The sequence below is a fragment of the Trachypithecus francoisi genome, unplaced genomic scaffold, assembly GCF_009764315.1.
Source record: "Trachypithecus francoisi isolate TF-2019V2 unplaced genomic scaffold, Tfra_2.0 Contig00084, whole genome shotgun sequence".
Taxonomy (NCBI): Eukaryota; Metazoa; Chordata; class Mammalia; order Primates; family Cercopithecidae; genus Trachypithecus; species Trachypithecus francoisi.
In genome coordinates, this window is record NW_022680469.1 from 401,266 (window position 1) to 424,530 (window position 23,265).

Sequence of the window (23,265 nt, forward strand, 5' to 3'; positions counted from 1 at the left end):
AGGAAGGAACAGGCAGCAATCTTTGCTGTTCTGTAGCCTGCACTGGTAATACCCAGGTGAAAAGTGTCTGAAGTAGACCTCCAGCAAACTGCAGCGGACTTGCATAAGAGGGTCCTAACTGTTAGAAGAAAAACTACCAAACAGAAATCTACAACATAAAAATCAACATAAAAACCAGAATGCCTCTTCTCCTCCACATGCTCACAACTTCTCTCCAGCAAGGGCACAAAACGGGATGGAGAATGAGATTGACAAATTGACAGAAGTAGGCTTCAGAAGGTGGGTTATAACAAAGACCTCTGAGCCAAAGGACCATGTTCTAACCCAATGCAAGCAAGCTAAGAATGTTGATAAATGGTTACAGGAACTGCTAGCCAGAATAATCCATTTAGAGAGGAACATAGATGACTTGATGGACCTGAAAAACCCAAGAACTTTGTGAAGCATATGCAAGTAGCAATAGTCAAACTGATCAAGCAGAATAAAGGATATCAAAGATTGAAGATTAACTTACTGAAATAAGATGTGAAAATAAGATTAGAGGAAAAAAAAAAAGAGAAAAGTAATGAACAAAGCCTCCCATTAATATGGGACAATGTGCAAACACCAAACCTAAGACTGATTGGTGTAACTGAAAGTGACAGGGAGAATGAAACCAAGTTGGAAAACACACTTCAAGATATTACCCAGAAAAAATTCCCCAACCTAGCAAGATAGGCCAACATGCAAATTCAGGAAATACAGAGAACATGTCTAAGATACTCTTCAAGAAGAGCAACCTCAAGAAACAAAATCATCAGATTCCTCAGGGTTAAGAAGAAAAAAATTTTAAGGGCATCCAGAGAGAAAGGTCACGTTACCTACAAAGGGAAGCCCATCAGAATAACTGGATCTCTCTGCAGAAACCTACAAGCCAGAAGAGAGTGGGGGCCAATATTCAACATTCTTAAAGAGAATAATTTTCAACCCAGAATTTAATATCCAGCCAAACTAAGCTTCATAAGGAAAAGACAAACAAAATCCTTTCCAGACAAGCAAATGCTGAATTATTTTGTCACCACCAGGCCTGCCTTACAAGAGCTCCTGAAGGAAGCACTAAATAAGGAAAGGAAAACCTGGTACCAGCCACTGAAAAAAACACAGCAAAATATAAAGACTAATGACACTGAAGAAACTGCATCAACTGGTGGTAATGTGCAAAATTACCACCTAGCATTATGATGACAGGATCAAATGCACACATAACAATACTAATGGTAAATGTAAATGGGTTAAATGCTCCAGTTAAAACACACAGACTGGAAAATTGGATAAAGAGTCAAGACCCATCAGTGTGTTGTATTCAGGAGACCCATCTCACATGCAAAGACACACATAGGCCAAAATTAAGGCATGGAAGAATATTTACCACGCAAATGGAAAGCAAAAACAAACAAACAAAAAACCAAGCATTCCAATCCTAGTCTCTGATAAAACAGATGTTAAACAAAGATCAAAAAGACAAAGAAGGGCATTACATAATGTTAAAGTTGTCAGTGCAACAAGAAGAATTAACTATCCTAAATATATATGCACCCAATACAGGAACACCTAGATTCATAAACAAGTTCTTAATGAACTACTGAGGCTTAGACTCCCACACAATAATGGTGAGAGACTTTAACATCCCACTGTCAATATTATATCAACAAGACAAAATTAACAAGGATATTCAGGACTTGAACTTAGCTCTAGACTGAGAAGACCTAATAGACATCTACAGAACTCACCACCTGACATCAAGAGAATATACATTTTTCTCAGTGCCACATGACATGTCTTCTAAAATTGACCACATAATTAGAAGTAAAACACTCCCTCAGCAAATACAAATGAAATAAAATCAATCAGAGTCAGTGAATTGAAATTAGAACTCAAGATTAAGAAACTCATTCAAAACTGAATAAGTACATGGAAATTGAAGAACCTCCTGCTCCTGATTGGATAAATAACAAAATTAAGGCAGAAATAAAGAATTTCTTTGAAACCAATGAGAATGAAGAGTCATCATATCAAGATCACTGGAATACAGCTAAAGCAGTGTTAAGTAGGAAATTTATACCACTAAATGCCTATAACAGAAAACTGGAAAGACCTAAAACTGACTCCTTAACATCACAATTAAAACAACTAGAGAAGTAAACATAAACAAATTCAAAAGCTACTGGAATACAATAAATAACTAAGATCAGAACAGAACTGAAGTAGATAGAGACACAAAAGCCCTCCAAAAAATCAGTGAATCCAGGAGCTAGTTTGTGCAAATGTTTAACAAAACTGATGAATTAGTAACTAGATTAATGAAGAAGAGAGAAGAATTAAATAGACACAATGAAAATGGGAAGGGGATATCCCAACTGATCCCAGAGAAATACAAACTACCATCAGAGAATACTACAAACACTTCTATGCAAATAAACTAGAAAATGTGGAAGAAATTGATAAAGTCCTAGACACATACACCCTCCAAAGACTAAACCATAAGGAAGACAAATCCCTGAATAGACCCATAACAAGTTCTGAAATTGAGGCAGTAATTAATAGCCTATCAACCAAAAACATCCAAGATCAGATAGATTCATAGCCAAATTCTACCAGAGGCACAAAGAGAAGCTGGTATGACTCTTTCTGAAACTATTCCAAGCAATAGTAAAAGAGTGAGATTCCTCTCTAACTCATCTTATGAGGTAGCCTCATCCTGATACCAAAACCTGGCAGAGACACATACAAAAAAAGAAAATTTCAGCCCAATATCCCTGATGAACATCGATGCAAAAATCCTCAATAAAATACTGGTAAACTGAATCCAGCAACATATCAAAATGCTATCCACCACAATCAAGTTTGTTTCATACCTGGGATGCAATGCTCATTCAACATATGCAAATTAATAAACATAATCCATCACACAAACAGAACCAATGACAAAAAGTACATGATTATCTCATAGAAGCAGAAAAGGACTTCTATAAAATTTAATATTTCTTCATGCTAAAACCTCTCAATAAATTAAATATTGATGGAAATATCTCAAAATGATAAAAGCTATTTGTGACACACCCATAGCCAATATCATACTGAATGGGTAAAAGCTGGAGGCATTCCCTTGAAAACTGGCACAAAACAAGAATGCACTCTCTCACCACTCCTATTCAACATAATATTGGAAGTTATGGCCAGGGCAATCAGGCAAGATGAAGAAATAAAGGTATTCAAATATGAAGAGAGGAAGTCAAATTGTCTCTCTTTGCAGACGACATGATTGTATATTTAGCAAACACATTGTCTTAGTCCCAAAACTCCTTAAGCTGATAGGTGACTTCAACAAAGGCTCAGGATACAAACCAATGTGAAAACATCATGAGCATTCCTATACACCAAAAATAGACATTCCGAGAGCCAAATGATGAGTGAACTCCCATTCACAATTACTACAAAGAGAATAAAATAACCAGAAATACAATTTACAAGAGACATGAAGGACCTCTTCAAGGAAAACTACAAGCCACAGCTCAAGGAAGTTAGAGAGTACACAAACAAATGGAAAAACATTCCATGCTCATGGATAGAAAGAATCAATATCGTGAAAATGGCCATACTGTCCAAAGTAATTAATAGATTCAATGTTATTACCATGAAGCCACTATGGACTTTCTTGAAGAACTGGAAAAAAAAAAACTATTTTAATTTCATATGGAACCAAAAAAGAGCCCTTATAGCCAAGACAACTAAGCAAAAAGAAGAATAAAGCTGGAGGGATCATGCTACCTGACCTCAAAATACACTACAAGGCTATGGTAACTGAAGCAGCATTGTACTGGTACCAAAACAGATGTATAGACCAATGGAACAGAACAGAAACCTCAGAAATAACACCACACATCTACAACCATCTGATCTTTGACAAATCTGACAAATAGAAGCGATGGAGAAAGGATTCCGTATTTAATAAATGGTGATGGAAGAACTGGCTAACCATATGCAGAAAACAGAAACTGAACTTTTTCCTTACACTTTATGCAAAAATTAACTCAAGATGGATTAAAGATTTAATTAAAGATTTAATGTAAAATCCAAAACCATAAAAACTCTGGGAGAAAACCCAGGCAATATCATTCAGGACATAGGCATGGGCAAAGACTTCATGACTAAAACACCAAAAGCAATGGCAACAAAAGCCAAAATTGTCAAATGGAATCTAATTGAACTAAAGACCTTCTGCACAGTGAAAGAAACTATCATCAGAGTGAACAGGCAACCTACAGAGTGGGAGAAAATTTTTACAAGCTACCCATCTGACAAAGGTCTAATATCTAGAAGCCACAAGAAACTTAAACAAATTTACAAGTAAAAATGCAGACAACCCCATCAAAAAGTGGGCAAGTGATATGAACAGCCATTTCTCAAAAGAAGACATTTATGCGCCAAAAATACATGGAAAAAGGCTCATCATCACTGGTGATTAGAGAAAGGAAAATGAAAACCACAATGAGATACCATCTCACACCAGTTAGAAAGGCGATTATTAAAAAGAGAGGAAACAACAGATGCTGGTGAGGTTGTGGGGAAAAAGAAATGCTTTTACACTGTTGGTGGAAATATAAATTAGTTCAACCATTGTGGAAGAGAGTATCGCAATTTCTCAAGGATCTAGAAGCGGAAATACTGTTTGACCTAGCAATCCCATTACTGCGTGCATACCCAAAGGATCATAAATGATCCTACTGTAAAGAAATATGCACACTTTTGTTTATTGCAGCACCATTTACAATAGCAAAGCCTTGGAACCAATCCAAATGCCCATCTGTAATAGACTGGATATAGAAAATGTGGCACATTTTCACCATGGAATACTATGCAGCTGTGAAAAAGAATGAGTTAACCTCCTTTGCAGGGACATGGATGAAGCTGGAAGCCATCATTCTTAGCAAACTAACACAGGAACAGAAAACCAAAACCACATGTTCTCACTCATAAGTGGTAGTTGAACACTGAGAACACATGAATGCAGGGAGGGAAACATCATACACTGGGGCCTGTCAGAGGACTGGGGAAAAGGAAGGGAGAGCACTGGGACAAATGCCCAATGTTTAAGGAGATTAAAACCTAGGAGATGCATTAATCAGTGCAGTAAACAACCATGGCACATGTATACCTATGTAATAAACCTGCACATTCATTCCAGAACTTAAAGTAAGTTAAAAAAGAAGAAGAAAAGAAAAAGAACAATTGTTACATCTAGCTTGTCCTACTTCCAATTCTACCCTAGTGTTATTTACAGAATTTGGGATACCTCACATACTTTTTGGACATAAACCAGAATTCTCCTACGTAAAGATGGCTTAAATTCCTATTTACCCTCACCATTTAACATACCACTCCCAGCTGGGTGCAGTGGCTCATGCCTGTAATCCCAGCACTTTGGGAGGCCGAGGCAGGTGGATGACGAGGTCACAAGATTGAGGCCAGCCTTACCAACATGGCAAAACCTTGTCTCTACTAAAAATACAAAAATTAGCTGGGCATGGTGGCATGTGCCTGTAATCCCAGCTACTTGGGAGGCTAAGGCAGGAGAATTGCTTGAACCCAGGAAGTGGAGATTGCAGTGAGCCGAGATAGTACCACTGCACTCCAGCCTGGTGACAAAGCGAGACTCCATCTCAAAAACAAACAAATAGCAACAACAACCACCACCACCTCCTGTTGTGGGCTCGGGGGAGGAGGAAGGGATAGATTAGGAGGTATATCTAATGTGAATGACAAGTTAGTGGGTACAGCACACCAACATGGCACATATACACATATGTAACAAACCTGCACGCTATACACTTGTACCCTAAAACTTTTTTTTTTTTTTTATTTTTTATTTTTTATTATACTTTAAGTTCTAGGGTACATGTGCATAACGTTTATATCATGTATAACTCCCCAATGCAATCCCTCCCTCCTCCCCCCTCCCCATGATAGGCCCCAGTGTGTGATGTTCCCCTTCCCGAGTCCAGTGATCTCATTGTTCAGTTCCCACCTATGAGTGAGAACATGCGGTGTTTAGTTTTCTGTTCTTGTGATAGTTTGCTAAGAATGATGGTTTCCAGCTGCATCCATGTCCCTACAAAGGACGCAAACTCATCCTTTTTGATGGCTGCATAGTATTCCATGGTGTATATGTGCCACATTTTCTTAATCCAGTCTGTCACAGATGGACATTTGGGTTGATTCCAAGTCTTTGCTATTGTGAATAGTGCCGCAATAAACATACATGTGCATGTGTCTTTGTAGTAGAGTAATTTATAATCCTTTGGGTATATACCCAGTAGTGGGATGGCTGGGTCATATGTGTACCCTAAAACTTAAAATATGTATATATAAAATCAGCTTTCCTAACTACAGGTATGAGCCAGGTTGTGGTACTTGGCTGACTGAAGAGCTCTGGAGAATTTACTGAAGGGCAGTCAGATTTCAGAAATCATCATTTTCTGAAAGGATTCTTAGGGGTATTTCCCATCTTGTACAACAAAATGGCCTGAAATATGTGGGACAGGACTGGGAGTAGAGAAACATGAATTTCAGAAAAAAAAAGCTGGAAATCTCACCTGCTTATCAGAGTCCAATGTCTTTACACATCAGATGACAGCTCCTCAGATTCACTAAAGGTGTAGTTGTTAGCACAGTGAGACCAAGTGATGACTCTTTGGGCTATACACTATGGACCATACTTCAGGTTTGTGCCACTCAAAGGAAACGATGTTTCTGGTGATTTTTCTCACATTCCCTACCTGTGTCTTTCACTTCCTGGCAAGCCCAGGTAGGAAAAACATTTTTCAAACAATTTTTTTTAGTATTAGCATTGGTATGGCATATGGCTCATCTCCCTAGCTCATCCCATCTTGTCTCCACATCCTTTGACAAGAGAATTTGCAGTTCATCTTATAAGCATACCGTCCTACTCTTGAGATCAGGCTACAGGATTGCCTTGGAAAATAAAATGCCATCAGAAGTAGCAATGTGTCACTTCTGTGTTTACCTCTTAAGAATCATTGCATTTTCATTATATCCTCTTGAATGTTTACTATTGCCATGAGAATAGTATGTCCTACATATTCAACTCATTCGCAAAAGGTAGCAGACGTGAAGCAGACCTGGGCTCCAGCCTACATTTGCAGTTGAGTTCAGTTGTGCATAGTGTAGATTAGCGCACTATAGCTCACCCAAAGATATGTGAGTCATAGACAATTGAGAAATAAATGTTTACTGATACATAGTACTAAGTTTTAAGGTAGTTTTTAAAATAGCAGTATTGTGAAAGAGCTAACTGATTCACGACTTAAGCATATTATTCTGTCAATGCAAGATTTGTAATGAATAATTTATCATTTAAACTAACATCCTCTCTCTGTCCCCTTTATCATCTTAATTTTTTAAGAGTATTCGTCATGAACTAGAATATCATATATTTTAATATATGTATACTTGTTCTCTTCCCAAGAGTTTCACTGTGCCTGAAATAATGTTTATTTCCTGCTATAAATGCTCAACATCTTGGTAGGCACATAGTGGTTGTTAAATAATTATGCATGGGATAAATACATTACATAGTCCTTTTTTCTCATTATTTCAACATCTGTTATCTAATTTTGTTTCTGTGTATAATTCAATAAGTTCAGAAGCAGCAAAGATAATAGAGAAGACTTGTGGAGAAAAATACAAGAACAGGAAATGTCCAAATATTGTCCCTGAGGAGATATGAGTTATTCTTCTCCAAGACTGCATCCCTATGGTTGGAAAATATCAAAACTGTGATAACAAAAATGCCAGCAAGTAGCTTGTACAGTGTCATCTAATGTCACTTCCATGCCTCTAAGTTTCTGTACCTTATAATAAGGGTTTCTGTTAACCTTATCTGTGAGTCACTGCATGGATGGAAATTTTAAGGGGACTTATATGTCTTCAGAGAGCTGTCAGAATCTTTGACTTTGGTATTGTTCCAACAGTATGTATCAGTTAAATTATATAGTAGAAACACCACAATGTCAAGGTCAGACATTATGGTCACTAAAGCCTAAAATTAGATGCAATATTTTGTAGCATAGAGAAAAGTACATCTTTAAACAGACTTCTTTATTTCCCAGTACTCTGTTTCCTGCAAGTTTTTAAGATATCCACCAATAAGCACTTTGTATATGCAAAACATCTAAGACAACTTTGTCCAGCTTTTTTTCTCAGACTTAAGATATTATGTTATTCCTTAATTTGTATTAAAATAATTTCCCCAGCCTATGTTAGAAAATGAGGTCTAACCCTTCAAGGATGGTGAAAGGATGCCTCTCCCACCTCCACTCCTATTGACAGGAGAACAATCTGATATCTTTATTTCAGGTTGGATACAGGAGAGTGATTTGATGACCTTCTGTAAACTCCACTGTAGTGTGCATTTCAAAGTGGGACCTTAGAAATCATTGATTTTGTTTTCTCTTTCTATAGGCTCGCTGTATTTCATAGCTTTCCTTGCTAGGCACAAAAAAGACTGTTTCTCTGCTTGATGTTTTGAGGGTTTACAACACTGTGGCCCCCATATTCCCAGCATGTTGCTTTGTACACAGTAAATACTTAGTAGATCCTTGACAAGTGACTGAAATGTCAAGTCTCTTGGTAATTATGAGTATCTTGGATTTCTCCCTACCTGGAAGTTGCTTTTGTTTTCTGACTCTGTTTCCTGAAGTAGTGAGATCTAGGTTCTCGCCTGGTTTGTTCTGTGACCCTGAACTAGTGCTTCTACCACTCTAAAACACTTCACTCAGAAAGATGAAATATGGATGTGACTAAACCTATGTCCAATGAACTACTGTGTACTCCTCTCACTGGCTGGAAAAATTACTCCCTGGTGAAGCCATTATGCTCCTTCCTGGGTCTATGTCTTACTGAGGTTACTTGTCTACCCTTCTGCTCATAGGCAGAGGTAAAAGCTGAGGATTCTGTCCTGGTTCCTCTTAGTTCTGTTTAGCTTCATGATACTAAGTTGGATTCTTTTTGTCCCAATAGTCATTCTTCCCCTGTTCCTATATGCTATGGAATCATGGCACAAAAGCAATAATTGTTTCAGTACCTCAAGGATGCCTGAGTTATTTATCTGCTGCCAGCATTGTTGTTTAGATCTAATGTAAACTGACTTATCTCTTGCCTAGTGATGATACAGTTCCTGCTTAAATATGTATGAGCTATGGATTTTTCCCATTGATATCCTTATCTCCTTCATTTCAGCAAGAGTATTAACATGCACTCAAAATCTCTGCTGAGGGAAACAGAAAGTGCCATCACAGATCGCACATCACTTACTCCTCTGTTTCAGAAGGTTCACTTTCTCTGCCTAAGTAATGACTGACTTTTCCATAGTGTCCTCTTTATCCTCTCAGCATGGGTACATTCGGTGCAACTTGTCCTGAACATAGTTTAATTACACAATGTACCAAAGGCAAAGTCAAAGACTCCTCCTCTCCGGTTGGGCAGTGAGGCCTAAGTAAGCCCCATGCAGGAACCTGCAGCCAGCCTCCCACAGCTGGTTAAGTGCTGGGCTGCTAGCAGATAGAGAGGCCTATTCTTAGCTAATGACTGATTGAAGCAGGAAGTGATAGAAAATCCATGTGGGCTGAGGACCTGCAGGGCAAAACCAGAGACAAATGTATGAACCAGTGTAATCATGTTGTGGGAGGGATGGCAGAAGGAATTATGTGTATGTGCATGTGTGGGTGTACACATGCTCATTGGTCTCCTCTTCCCTCTCCATTCTTTCCTTTTTTTTTCTCATTTTCTCTTCCTGTCTTCTGTTATTAGACCACCAGAGTTGAAATTAGTATTTTAATAAATATATTTGTTTTAATGAATAAAGCGTTTCAAAACAACATAATTACAAGAACTGAGTATTAAACTAAACAGCAACCTAATTAATGCAATAGGAATATATAACTCCATTGATTAGACATATAATTAGCACACTCTTTAAGTCCCCTTGAGCCTTTGTCTTTCTGGAGATAAGACAGAGGAATCATAACCAACTTTAATAAAATGAAAGAGGATGTAAAGGCAAAAAGTGAATAAAACTATTTGGTGAAGATACAAAGTTCAAAGAGAATCTTCTTCTTCCAAAAGTAATGTGACAAAATATATTCAACATAAGATTTATTATGCTAGTCGTTTTCCATTGTATGAATTAAGTACATTCTTGTGTGTAACCAGTCTCCAGAATTCTTTTCCTTCCAAAGTTGAAGCTGTGTATGCATTAAATAACATTAAACTCTGTATGCATTCCTATTGACAGGAAGGTGATGCTTGAGTTTTACAAATACATTTATTGTTAAAAACATACCATTTTCTACAATTTATTTCCGAAAATAAAAGCAGAGAGATATTTCCTGACTCATTGTATGAAGTCAGCATTACTCTAATATCAAATTCAAATAGACATTATGAGAAAATAAAACAATAGACCAATGTACATGGATGCAAAAATCTTCAACAAAATATTAGCAAATTGATTCCAACAGTGTATAAAAAGTAATGCACCATGCCAAAGTGGGATGGATTCTAGGCATGCAAAGCCTATTCCACATTAAAAAATCAGTAATATATCGCAGCAACATATTTTTTTTATAAAACCATATGATGATTTCTATAGAAATACAAAAGCATTTGATAAAATTTAACATCCATTCATAAAAATAAAATTAAAACTCTTAGCAAACTGGGAATAGAGCGGTAAAATCCTCAAGTTGAAAAATAACATCTAGAAAAACATACAGCTAACATCATATTTAATGTGTGAAACTAGAAGCTTCCCCTCTAATATCAGGAGGAAGAAAATAACATTGTCTCTCATTACTCCTACTAAACACTATAGGAGAAATCCTAGCTGATGTAGTAAGACAAGGAAGGAAAATAAAAGGTACACAGACTGGAAGGAAGAAATAAAACGATGTTCAAAAATAAAATGAAAATCTAAAAAAAAAAAGTCAACAATGACACTAAACTACTGTACCTAAGTAATCATAGCAACATTACAGAGTACAAAGATATAGAAAAGTTAATCATTTTGCTATATACAGGTGAAACATCAATAAGCTAAAAATATGAAATCCAAAATGCTCCAAAATCTGACTTTTTGAGTACCAATGTAAAACACAAAGGAAAACCTCATTGGTGCATTTTGGATTCACATTTGAATTATGGGTGCTCAGCTGGTTAAATATAAGCAAATATTCCAATAAAAAAAGCCATAGAAATCTGAAACACTTTTGGTCCCAAACATTTTACATAAGGGATACTCAATTTTTATCAGCAGTGAATAATTAGAACTTAAAACAAAAAAACATTTATTTAACAACTCTCCTAGTTTGTTTTCGATTGCTATAACTTAATACCTGAGACAGGATAATTTATTTTTAATAAATTTATTTCTTATATTTTTGGAGGCTGGGAAATCCAAGACTGAGAGTCTGCACCTGAAGAGGGTCCTCTTGCTGGCGCAGATTCTGAATAGTCTTAAGACGTCACAGGACGTTACATGGCAAGGAAGCTGACTGTGCTGGGTTTTGTCTCTTCTTCTCTTTTTTTTTTTTTTTTTGAGACGGAGTCTCGCTGTGTCGCCCAGGCTGGAGTGCAGTGGCGCGATCTGGGCTCACTGCAAGCTCCGCCTCCCGGGTTCCCGCCATTCTCCCGCCTCAGCCTCCGAGTAGCTGGGACTACAGGCGCCCGCCACTGCGCCCGGCTAGTTTTTTGTATTTTTTAGTAGAGACGGGATTTCACCGTGTTAGCCAGGAGGGTCTCGATCTCCTGACCTCGTGATCCGCCCGCCTCGGCCTCCCAATCTTCTTCTCTTATAAAGCCACTAAGACCTCATTGTCATAATTCATTTAATGCTAGGGAAATTAGACCTTTTTCACGCATGTTGGAAGAGAGAAATATTCAAACTATCAAAAGAGAGAGAGAGAGGAGAGAGAGAGAGAGAGAGAGAGAGAGAGAGAGAGAGAGAGAGGAGAGGAGAGAGAGAGACTTTTTTTTTTTTTTTTTTGAGACGGAGTCTCGCTCTGTGGCCAGGCTGGAGTGCAGTGGCCGGATCTCAGCTCACTGCAAGCTCCGCCTCCCGGGTTCACGCCATTCTCCTGCCTCAGCCTCCCGAGTAGCTGGGACTACAGGCGCCCGCCACCTCGCCCGGCTAGTTTTTTATATTTTTTAGTAGAGACGGGGTTTCACTGTGTTAGCCAGGATGGTCTCGATCTCCTGACCTCGTGATCCGCCCGTCTCAGCCTCCCAAAGTGCTGGGATTACAGGCTTGAGCCACCGCGCCCAGCCAAGACTTCTTGACTGAAATTCTAACAAAGCGTGTACAACAATACTTGAGGAGGGTAGGGGCTTCAAGATGACTAACTAGAGGCACTAAGAATTATCTTTCTCTATGAAGAAGGACCAAACAGCCAGCAGATACACACATAGAAAAAAAGATTTAAGTAAGAACACTGGAATTCAATAGAAAGTGACAGGGAACCTCTGAAGCACAAAACGATAAAGCAGTAAGCCAGCCAGATTGACCAGGATTGGGTTGCAGTTATGAGAAACTGCAATGCGGATAAAAGGTAGCAAGAGATTCCCAGGAGTCCACGTTTCCACTGGTGTACTCCTGCAGTTCCAAACATACAAGATCCCCTCAGCCCTTGAGGGCCTCAGAGTGGAATAGGGAGCTGCCTGGGAACTGAGCACAGCTCCAGAGAGGGAGTTCACACAAGATTATTCACACCCCCTGAGACCCATGGCAACATTTTGAGACCCCATTCCCCACCACACTGCATTGTACCAAGGTTCCAACAGTCCCTGAACCTCCACATCCCTGGAATCCACTGACATTCCTTCCACACTCACCCACAGGGATAGACACTAGGAAGGTCCAGTGGTACAGAGAAGTCACTAGCGCTGTAGCGCTCTGTGGCCTAAACTTAGAGAACAGCAATACAGTGTACCACGGAGGTTTCCTCCAGAGACAAACTGAGCCAAATCACACATTCCAAAAACCTGAGTCATGTTCCTGAGGCTGCTAATTCTGACAGCAACCGCACTCATTCCAGCAAGTACTGCCATGCACCTATACACATCATAAGACAGACTGGGGACTGCCCACTTGGGTGTCATCCTGGGGACACCTTCCTGGAGGCATGAATTGACGGTAAGCCCACTGCCTCCAGCAAAAGTTACTATGCACCTCACATACCTTAAGAGGGACTGGGAACAGGCCCACCTGGGGACTGGGGATTGGCCCATCTTAGAGTCTCAGAATAGACACATCATAAAAACTGTTACCACCTGAGTGTGCTGTCCAGTGACCTACTAATAACCTGCCCAGTCACTACAGCCAGCACTCATGTGCACCGCTGGGCAGGTCAGACTCACCTGCCCACTGCTGTCACCAGTGCCCATGCATTGTTCAAGAGTCTGGAGATCAAACTATGCCACCTGCTACAGGTAGCCCCATGGCTAACGGTAGGCAACAACAATAGGTTGAAAAAGAGGATCAGCTTCCCACAATCACCAGTGCCTGTTTATGCTTTCTGAGGTCCTAAGAATGAGTGCACTTAGCATGCTGGTACAAACAGCATGCTGGGTGTCTAGGGATTGAACCCTCCCATCTGCGTTTTGGGAGCCTGAGGATAAGTCTGCCCAGACTGCCATCACCACCACCAACTATGTCCACTAACTTTTTCCACCCACATATGCTATATGGAGGCCTTAGAACGGACCTTCCATGACTACCAACACCATTGTAAGACACTTGAGAACCCAAGGGTTGGACCAGTGCCATTACTGCCATTGGTGATGTCATCTATGCTGCACTGAAAGCCTGATGTCAAGTTACCAGTCTAACCAACTGCTGCCACTGCTGGCATCCAAGTAAGCCCCCTGAAGACCTATGGATTGGATATGTTGATCCCACTAAAATTGATGCCCATATACAACCCCCAGAGGTTCCAGGGCAGGCATACCTATATCACTGCTGCCACAACTGGGGCCCAAGGATGAACTAACTTGGTATTCCCTCTCCAGGAAAGTTTCACCACAGGTTTCACAAACAACTATAGCCTAAGCCAATGAGAAACTCACAGACACCACTGATACTGATTATAGATAAATCATATGGAGACTATACTACTGCATGCACTTAGAATGAAAGCCAAAGCACCTGAATCAACAAACAACATATATGTATCTACAGCAAAAGTTTTTTTCTATAAAAGACAACTATAAATTTGGAGGATGTGATTGTTACACCAGGTATATAGATATCAATGTAAGGACACACAAAAAAAAATTTAAAAATCAAGGAAACTTGATACTCCAAAAGAACACAATGATTCTTCATGAACAGATTCTAATGAGAAAAAAATCTATAAAATGCTAAAAATGAATTGAGAATAATAATATCAAGAAGATTCAGTGAGATACAGAAGAACACTCATAATAAAAAAACAAGAAAATAATTAATGATCTGAATCAGAAATTCAACAATGAGGTAGCTTTAAAATAACTAAATAGAAATTCTACAACTGAAAATTTTGAATGAAAATTCAAAATACTATCAGATGCTTCAAAAATAGACTAGATCAAGGAGAATCTTAAAAATTGAACTTTGAGACACATCTTTTAAACTCATCTAGTCAGGAGAAAATAAAAATGAAAGAGAATAAAGAAAAAATAAGTGATCTATGAGACCCTATAAAATGAACACATTTCTGAATTCAGGAGTTCTGATAAGAGAGGGACACAGACATACAACAACTATCTAACAAAATAATAGCTGAGAATTCCAATGTATTGTAGGAGATAGGTATATACAGATACAGAAAACAAAAAATTTCCCCAAATACGTTTAAGCCATAATGGTCTTTCTGATGGCACATTAGAGCCAAACTGTCAAGCGTCAAAGACAAAGGGAAAATTCTAAAAACAACAAGAGAAAAGTGTCAAGTCACATGTAAGGAGATCCCCATCAGACTCACAGCACGTTATTCAACAGAATAATGAATGCCATTACAGGCAAGGAGAGAATGGGATGATACATACTAAGATGCTAAAAGAGAAAAAACTTCCCACCCTAAAATACTACAATCAGAAAAACTACCTTTCAAAAATGAAAGAGAAATGAAGTTCTTAACACCTAAGCAAAAACAGCAAATGATACAGAATATCCTGTACAACACTAAAAAAGAATGAAGTCAGAAGACTGACAATGTCAGACTTCAAGGTTTACTATAAAGCTACAGTATTCAAGACTATGTGACATTGGTAAAATAATAAATAGATCAAAGAAACAAAATAATGTCAGAAATGGACATATATAAATAAAGTCAACTTGTCTTTGAGAAACAAGCAAAGGCAATAGAAGTAATAGAGAAAGAATAGTGTTTTCTTTTTTTTTTGAGATGGAGTCTCGCTCTGCCACCCAGGCTGGAGTGCTGTGGCCGGATCTCAGCTCACTGCAAGCTCCGCCTCCCGGGTTCACGCCATTCTCCTGCCTCAGCCTCCCGAGTAGCTGGGACTACAGGCGCCCACCACCTCGCCCGGCTAATTTTTTTGTATTTTTTAGTAGAGACGGGGTTTCACCATGTTAGCCAGGATGGTCTGGATCTCCTGACCTCGTGATCTGCCCGTCTCGGCCTCCCAAAGTGCTGGGATTACAGGCTTGAGCCACCGCGCCCGGCCAAGAATAGTGTTTTTAACAAATGGTCCTAGATGCATAAGCACTTAAAAAATAAATTTTTTTCACAAAATATTTTTTCACAAAAATTAACACAATGAATTACATGCCTAAATATAAAACAGAACCATAAAATTCTAGGATTTTTAAAAAATGTGTATATTATATATAGAGAGAGAGAATATATATAGTATATATAGTATATGTATAGTATATATAGAATACATAGTATATATAGTATATATAGTATATGTATAGTATATAAACACACATAGACTTAATGTAAGTTATTATATATACAACTTAAAATTTTTATATGTAAACATACGTATAATATATATTTTTACTTTATATACAAACATATAAATTTTATAAATAAACTTATACAGTACATAAAAATTCAAAAAGATAACACAGGATTAAATGTAAATGACCTTGGGGATGACAACTGACTTTTTTCTTTTTTTTTTTTTTTGGATATAGAGCTTCACTCTGTTGCCAGGCTGGAGTGCAGTGGCATGATCTTGACTCACTGAAACCTCTGCTTCCTGGGTTCAAGTGATTCTCCTGGCTTAGCTCCCAGTATCTGGGACTGCCTGCCTCAGCATCCCAAGTAGCTGGGACTACAGGTGCAGACAACTGCGTCCAACGAATTTTTGTATTTTTAGTAGAGATGGGGTTTCACTATGTTAGCTATGAGATCTCAATATCTTGACATCATGATCCACTCACTTTGGCCTTCCAAAGTGCTGGGATTACAGGAGTGACCCACCACGCCCAGCCAACAGTTGACTTTTTTGATACAATACCTAAGACATTTTAGATACAACACCTAAGACATGCTGCAATTAAAATTAGTAATAATAAGTTGGACTTAGTTATAATTTTAAAACTTCTGCTATGCACTGCTAACAGAATTTAAAGATAAACTACATTCTGCAAAAATATTTGCAAACACATGAGTGATAAAGGATTAGTATTTAAAATATACAAAGAATCCTTAAAACTTAACATAAGGAAACAAATAATCGTATTAAAAATAGCTAAAATCCTCACATGGAGCACTAAACAACAACAGCAAAGTAAAAGAACTGAAGAATTGAAGAGATAACTCACCAAAAAAGATATATTTATTACAAATGGGCATATAAAAAATACTTTATGTCATATGTCATCAGAAAATTACACATTTAAAAAATGAGATATAGCTACATATATGTTGGAATGTAGATAAACAATGGCAATACCAAACGTCAGTAAGGATGCTCCAAATGGAGCAACAGAAACGTTCATTCATTTCTAGTGGGAATGCTTTTATAAAGAGACTTTGAAAGAAAGTTTGGCAGTTTCTCAGAAAACTAAATATAATATCACCATCTAATTCAACAAGTACACTTTTTGGTATGTACCCAAAGAAGCTGAAAAGTCCTGTTCATATAAAATCCTGCATTCGAATACCTACTGCAGCTATATTCATAATTGCCAAAACTTGGAAGCAACCAAGATGTTTTTCAATAGGTGAATTATTAATAAACTGTGGTCCACCCATACATTGAATATTTTTTAGCAATAAAAATAAATGAGCTACCAAGCCACAAAAAACACATGGCTAAATGAAAGAAGCCAATCTGAAAAGGCTGCATACTGTTTGATTACAACTATATAACCATTTGGAAAAGACAAAACTATAGAGAAAGTAAACGTATCAGAAGTTGCCACGTGAGGGAAGAAGGAATGAATAGTCAGAGCACAGAATATTCTTAGGCCAGTGAAAGTATTCTGTATAATATAGTACTAATGAATACATATCATTACACATGTGTGAACAAATGTAGAACGTATGATGCAAAGAGTGAATCCTGGCCTGGCGCAGTGGCTCATGCCAGTAATCCCAGCACTTTGGGAGGCCAAGCTGGGCAGATCACAAGGTCAGGAGATCGAGAGCATCCTGGCAAACACAGTGAAACACTGTCTCTACTAAATATACAAAAAATTAGCTGGGCATGGTGGCGGGGACCTGTAGTCCCAGCTACTGAGGAGGCTGAGGCAGGAGAATGGTGTGAACTTGGGAGGTAGAGCTAATGGTGTGAACCTGGGGGGTGGAGGTTTCAGTGAGCTGAGATCACACCACTGCACTCCATCCTGGTTGACACAGTGAGACTCCATCTCCAAAAAAAAAAAAAAAAACGGATGAATCCTTATGTACATTATGGACTTGGGTTTATAGTAATGTATCAATATGGTTCATCAATTGGAACAAATGTACTATACTAAAGCAAGATCAGCAACTCTGTAAGTCCTTCAGTGCCTAAATGGATTTCGAACTTCGCTTGCATGCTGCTCTGCTCCAAAAGCTCTCCTAATTCCCCACCTCTAACTTGTCCCAGTCCGCATGCTGCTTCCCTGGGTAGGAGCCAGCGCCTTGCATCTGGGGCTTCCCTAGCGAAGCCTAGGAAGCGGCCATTTACATCCATCTTGGCAGTTGCAATTCCCAAAGCCTTTGCAATTTGCCACTCTGTCACAGGTGACTGAAACTTCACATTAGCCTTCCTTACCTTCATGATACTCTCCCAAACCCGCTTACTTTGCTTTCCTTGCCACTTGCAGTGAGTTTTCTTTCAGCGTGGAACCCAGATTCCAACTCGAAGTTTTGTAATTTGCAACATCATAAAGGGAATTAAAGAACTTTATGTTAAATGAAATACCTCAGACAGGGAAAGGCGGACTTTTAAGTCAGCAGCCGAACTTTGTGCCTACATTCTTCTCTGCCCAAGCTATGGGACATCATGCCATGAATTGCTCACAGGCAATACAGACACAAAGTGGGAGAAGCAAAGAAAAGCACGTCAGATCAACCAAAAAGACTAGCAAGCACAGGTGAAAGGCTGGAACCAATACTGGAGATCAGAAAGTGTGTGCACAAGCCCCTGACGCTATAGGAGTAGCCAAGCCTTGAATCTCATACCACATTTAGCCCACCCAGGCACCAGCACTGGGATCTGCAGCCTCTATTTGTCTGTCTGTTTAAGCCCCATCAGTGACTAGTAGAGCCCACAGCATGGTCTTCACTGATCTGTACCCCTTGGTGCCTGCCATTTCCTGGACCGAGGACACAAGTAGTGGCACTTTCTCAGGACATGAGCACAGCAGTTGCTTAGCTTCTATCTCAGTCCTCGTGGCTAAAGTCAAAAGTAATCTTTAAGTCCATAATGCAATAGGGACTGGCAACTTCTCTGTATGCATTTTCCACTCCTAGTCATCAATAGAAAGAAACTTATAGTACAGCCTACAGAAAAAGAAACAGTACAATGTAAGAACAAATCCCCAACCTGAGGTTCTCTGGTACTTTTCTGGCTCAATCACAGTCACTCCCTTTCTCACTATTTCTTTTTCAGCAGGCTGCCCAAACTTTTCTAGACACTCCTGCAAGAACCAGAATTCAGAAGAAGAGGGAGTTCCCAAGGTAATGGTTGCTTTTTCAGATAATTGTGTATCCAGAAAAAAAAATACTTTCTTCTTGATCAAGACATAAAAACACAATTTGTCCTATCCTTACAGAGAAGGAAAATTATGATAAATGAATAGAGTAGGGACAAAAGAGATTAAGTACACATGTCTGAAATACTCAGTTGGTTTTTCTTTTCTTTTTTTTTTCCCCCAGTACAGAAACATGAAAGAAATGAGTTGAAGGATTTTGTATCGTAATCAAGTTAAATTATGTTAAGTTGACATATTGAAGTGCCTTTCTACCCATTATGCTGAGTTATTATTATCTATTTTACATCATATTTTTATTATATCTTAAAATCAGTATGAACTAAGTTGGAGATCTTGCTGTCATTATGACCTATTGAGTAATCATTTCAGAAAAAGCATCATGTAATAGTGTTTCTAGTAAGAGATACACTGCAAAGGAAGAACTGTTGGAAGATGACAGTTAATAATATCTGGGCCTCAGTTCTTTGTAAACCTAATAGCTGTTAGAGAGCCATTAGAGAGAAAAAAATATTCCACTCTTCTCAGAACTAACATATAGAAATAAAGTTGATAACTAAACATGCTACAGATTCACCCTGGCTTATAATATTAGTCTAGTAGCCTGAAAGAGTGTAATGTAGGCTTTTTAAGGCCAGCATTTACCTATTTTTATGAAGTTTAGCTCTAAGGTTCATAGGAAACTCTAAAAAACCAAAAAGGACCCCTCAAAGAAAATGACATTCTATAAGCAGATATTGCTATACAGTGGCTGCACTTTTATCACTAGAACTCTTGAGCAGGTATCACTATCAGACTCCTTGAACACTTCCTACAGGTTTTGTCCTCCACATGCCACCATTTGCAGCAAAGGCAATAGTTGTACCAAGAAAAACGTACCCTCCAATATCTGCCCTAAAGTATTAGTTTGTCTAAAATATAAAGTACTTGATATAAAAAGAAAAAAACTCTAAAAAATAAATTGTTTTCATATTTGAGTCTGAAAAGCTATGAAATGTATTTTAAGATACTACATTGGCAAGATTTGATCAGTTTTGATGAACACATTTCCTTTGTTTCTTATTCGCCTTCCCCTGCAATGTGAAGGATTATTCTTTTTTTTCTTATTGCTTAGATAAAAAAGAGTCCGTGCCTTAGTAGAATAATTTTCTCCTCATTATCTGTCTTCATTTTTTGAAGGAAAAAAATACAAAAAATTTTTCCACTTATGAATGTAATATTCTTCAAAATCTTGTATTAACTTCTTAACTTCTGTATTTATTTTTACATGTTTTATTATCTGCTTTAAGTGGATAACCAAATATTATTTCTCAGACACCAAAGATCCTGTCTTAATGAAATGTTCACATAGCCTTTGACCATTTTTTTCCCCTTTCCAACTCAGATTAAATATAAAATGGAATAAAATAAAACTTTCAGGGTGTATTTTTTACCTAAAATGATTTTTGAGATTTTGACTCTTAGAAAAATCACAAATATGTGTTATTTCATATTAAGAAGAAAACTGATGATAATAAAATTTATTTGATATGATACATTAAAGTGTTTTAAAAAGCTATCAAATCAGAAGGCATATACAGACTACCCTGTGTTACATCTGAATAAACAAAACCTTCTTTACACACATAGTTCAGAAATCGTATGCTATATCTGAAGTTCCTACAGATTTATCAATATACTTGCTCTCTCTTTTTTTTTTTTAAATCAGAATACTGTGGTTACTTAGCCTGATACTAAGCCAAAACAATATGGCATTATCAGTAATAATTTTTTAAGATATTAACTTTATCACAACTTTACTTCTATAGTTTAATACACCATCTTCTGGCCCACTGGTTTCTATTGGGAAACCTATTAAGTTTTATTAAAATATAGAGGGTGTATTAAATTACTGGGTGAGCATGGTTGGCTCATAACTGTAATCCCAGCACTTTAGGAGGCCAAGGCAGGAGCACTCCTTGAGTCCAGAAGTTGGAGACCAGCCTGGGCAATGTAGTGAGATCCTGTCTTTCCAACAACAAAAACAAAATACATACATGGTTAGGATATTCTGCAGATTCACTAAATTTCTTCACTTAATATTCTTGGTATATTCTTAATATATTCTTTCTATGTTCTTAACACATTTCACTATATTCATTACAAGTATGCACATTCTCCTAAAACAGTAGAAAATTTCAAGATAGTTTCCCCTCTGGAAAAAATTTACCTATCTTTGTATCAGGTATATTATTCAGTACATTTTTTGAAAATAGTCATTCTTATCTCTATAGACATTGTTTTTAAACTTTTTTGAATTAGCTTTGTTTTGGGAACCACAAATGCAATGAAATTTCCCTGTCAGTTCCAATACTTTTTATTAACTTATCAAATATTTTATGTTTAAAGTGATTAGTAATAAGTTAACTATGCAAACATTTTAAGCATTGTTTATCTAAAGATAGCTTCTTTAAAGCTATCTTTAGCTAAAGCTCAAGCTCTTGCAGTGAGCTACAGGCCAGAGTACTTCATCTTCAACAAGGAAGTTCTCTTTCAGAATTCCATAGTTCTTTACATTATTGACACTTCAAATAAAGCTTTGGGTACATTCTTCTGATGACATAGCTTAGAAAATCTGGAGACAGAGTCAGGATTTCTTGTCTCCTCTTTGGTTTTTATTCTTTAGAGATGGGGTCTCGCAATATGGCATAGGCTGGTTCAAACCCCTATTTCAGGGCATCTGCTCACTTCAGTCTCCTGAGTAGCTGAAACTTCAGGTATGTATCTCACTGAACACCTGGCTCAAAACTATTTTTAGCAGAAAAGTAATTGGGTTCATGACACTCTTAATTCAAGATATAGCAATATAAGTGTTAGTTACAAATATCTGAATGAACAAGTAAGGAAACATTCTTTGAAATATTCTTGACATTATTTTAAGTCCTTATTTCCTGGACACATAGGAAGCCCTTTCTCTTTCTTTTTAAGCTATCTGTATTTATAACAATCTAGTAGATTCATTCTGCCTTTTAAAATGGAAATTAAGCATTTGTAAATAAAATCTTACCCTCCTTGCCTGATGGCTTCAGAAATTGAAAACTCCTTTTTTTCTTAATTATACTTTAGGTTCTAGGGTACATGTGCACAACAAGCAGGTTTGTTACATAGGTATACACGTGCCATGTTGGTTTGCTGCACCCATCAACTCATCATTTACATTAGGTGTTTCTCCTAACGGTATCCCTCCCCCAGCCCGCCACTCCCCAACAGGCCCCATTGTGTGATGTTCCCCACCCGGTGTCCAAGTGTTCTCATTGTTCAATTCCCACCTATGAGTGAGAACATACAGTGTTTGGTTTTCTGTCCTTGTGATACTTTGCTGAGAATGATGGTTTCCAGCCTCATCCGTATCTTTGCAAAGGACATGAACTCATCCTTTTTTATGACTGCGTAGTATTGCATGGTATATATGTGCCACATTTTCTTAATCCAGTCTATCATTGATGGACATTTGGGTTAGTTCAAGTCTTTGCTATTGTGAATAGTGCCGCAATAAATATACATGTGCATGTGTCTTTATAGTAGCATGATTTATAATACTTTGGGTATATATCCAGTAATGGGATCACTAGGTCAAATGGTATTTCTAGTTCTAAATCCTTAAGGACTTCCATACTAACTTCCACAATGGTTGAACTAATTTACACTCTTATTAAGAGTTTCTTGGCTGGGCATGGTGGCTTATGCCTGTAATCCCAGCATTTTGGGAGGCAGAGGCATGCAAATCACTGCAGGTCAAGTTCAAGACCTGCCCGGCCAACCTGGCAAAACACTGTCTCTACCAAAAATGCAAAAATTAGCCTGCGTGGTCACACATGTTTGCAATTCCAGCTATTTGGGAGGGTGAGGCAGGAGAATCACTTGAACCTAAGAGGCAGAGGTTGAAGTGAGCCAAGATCATGCCACTGCACTTCAGCCTGGGGACAGAGTGAGGCTCTGTCTCAAAAAAAATTTTTAAA

General features: G+C 37.9%; 1 pseudogene; it reads right to left on the reverse strand.

Moving 5' to 3' along the window:
• Positions 1-18,333, reverse strand: part of LOC117090476 — a 32,523-nt pseudogene extending 14,190 nt beyond the window's left edge.
• Between the last annotated feature and the right edge of the window lie 4,932 nt (positions 18,334-23,265).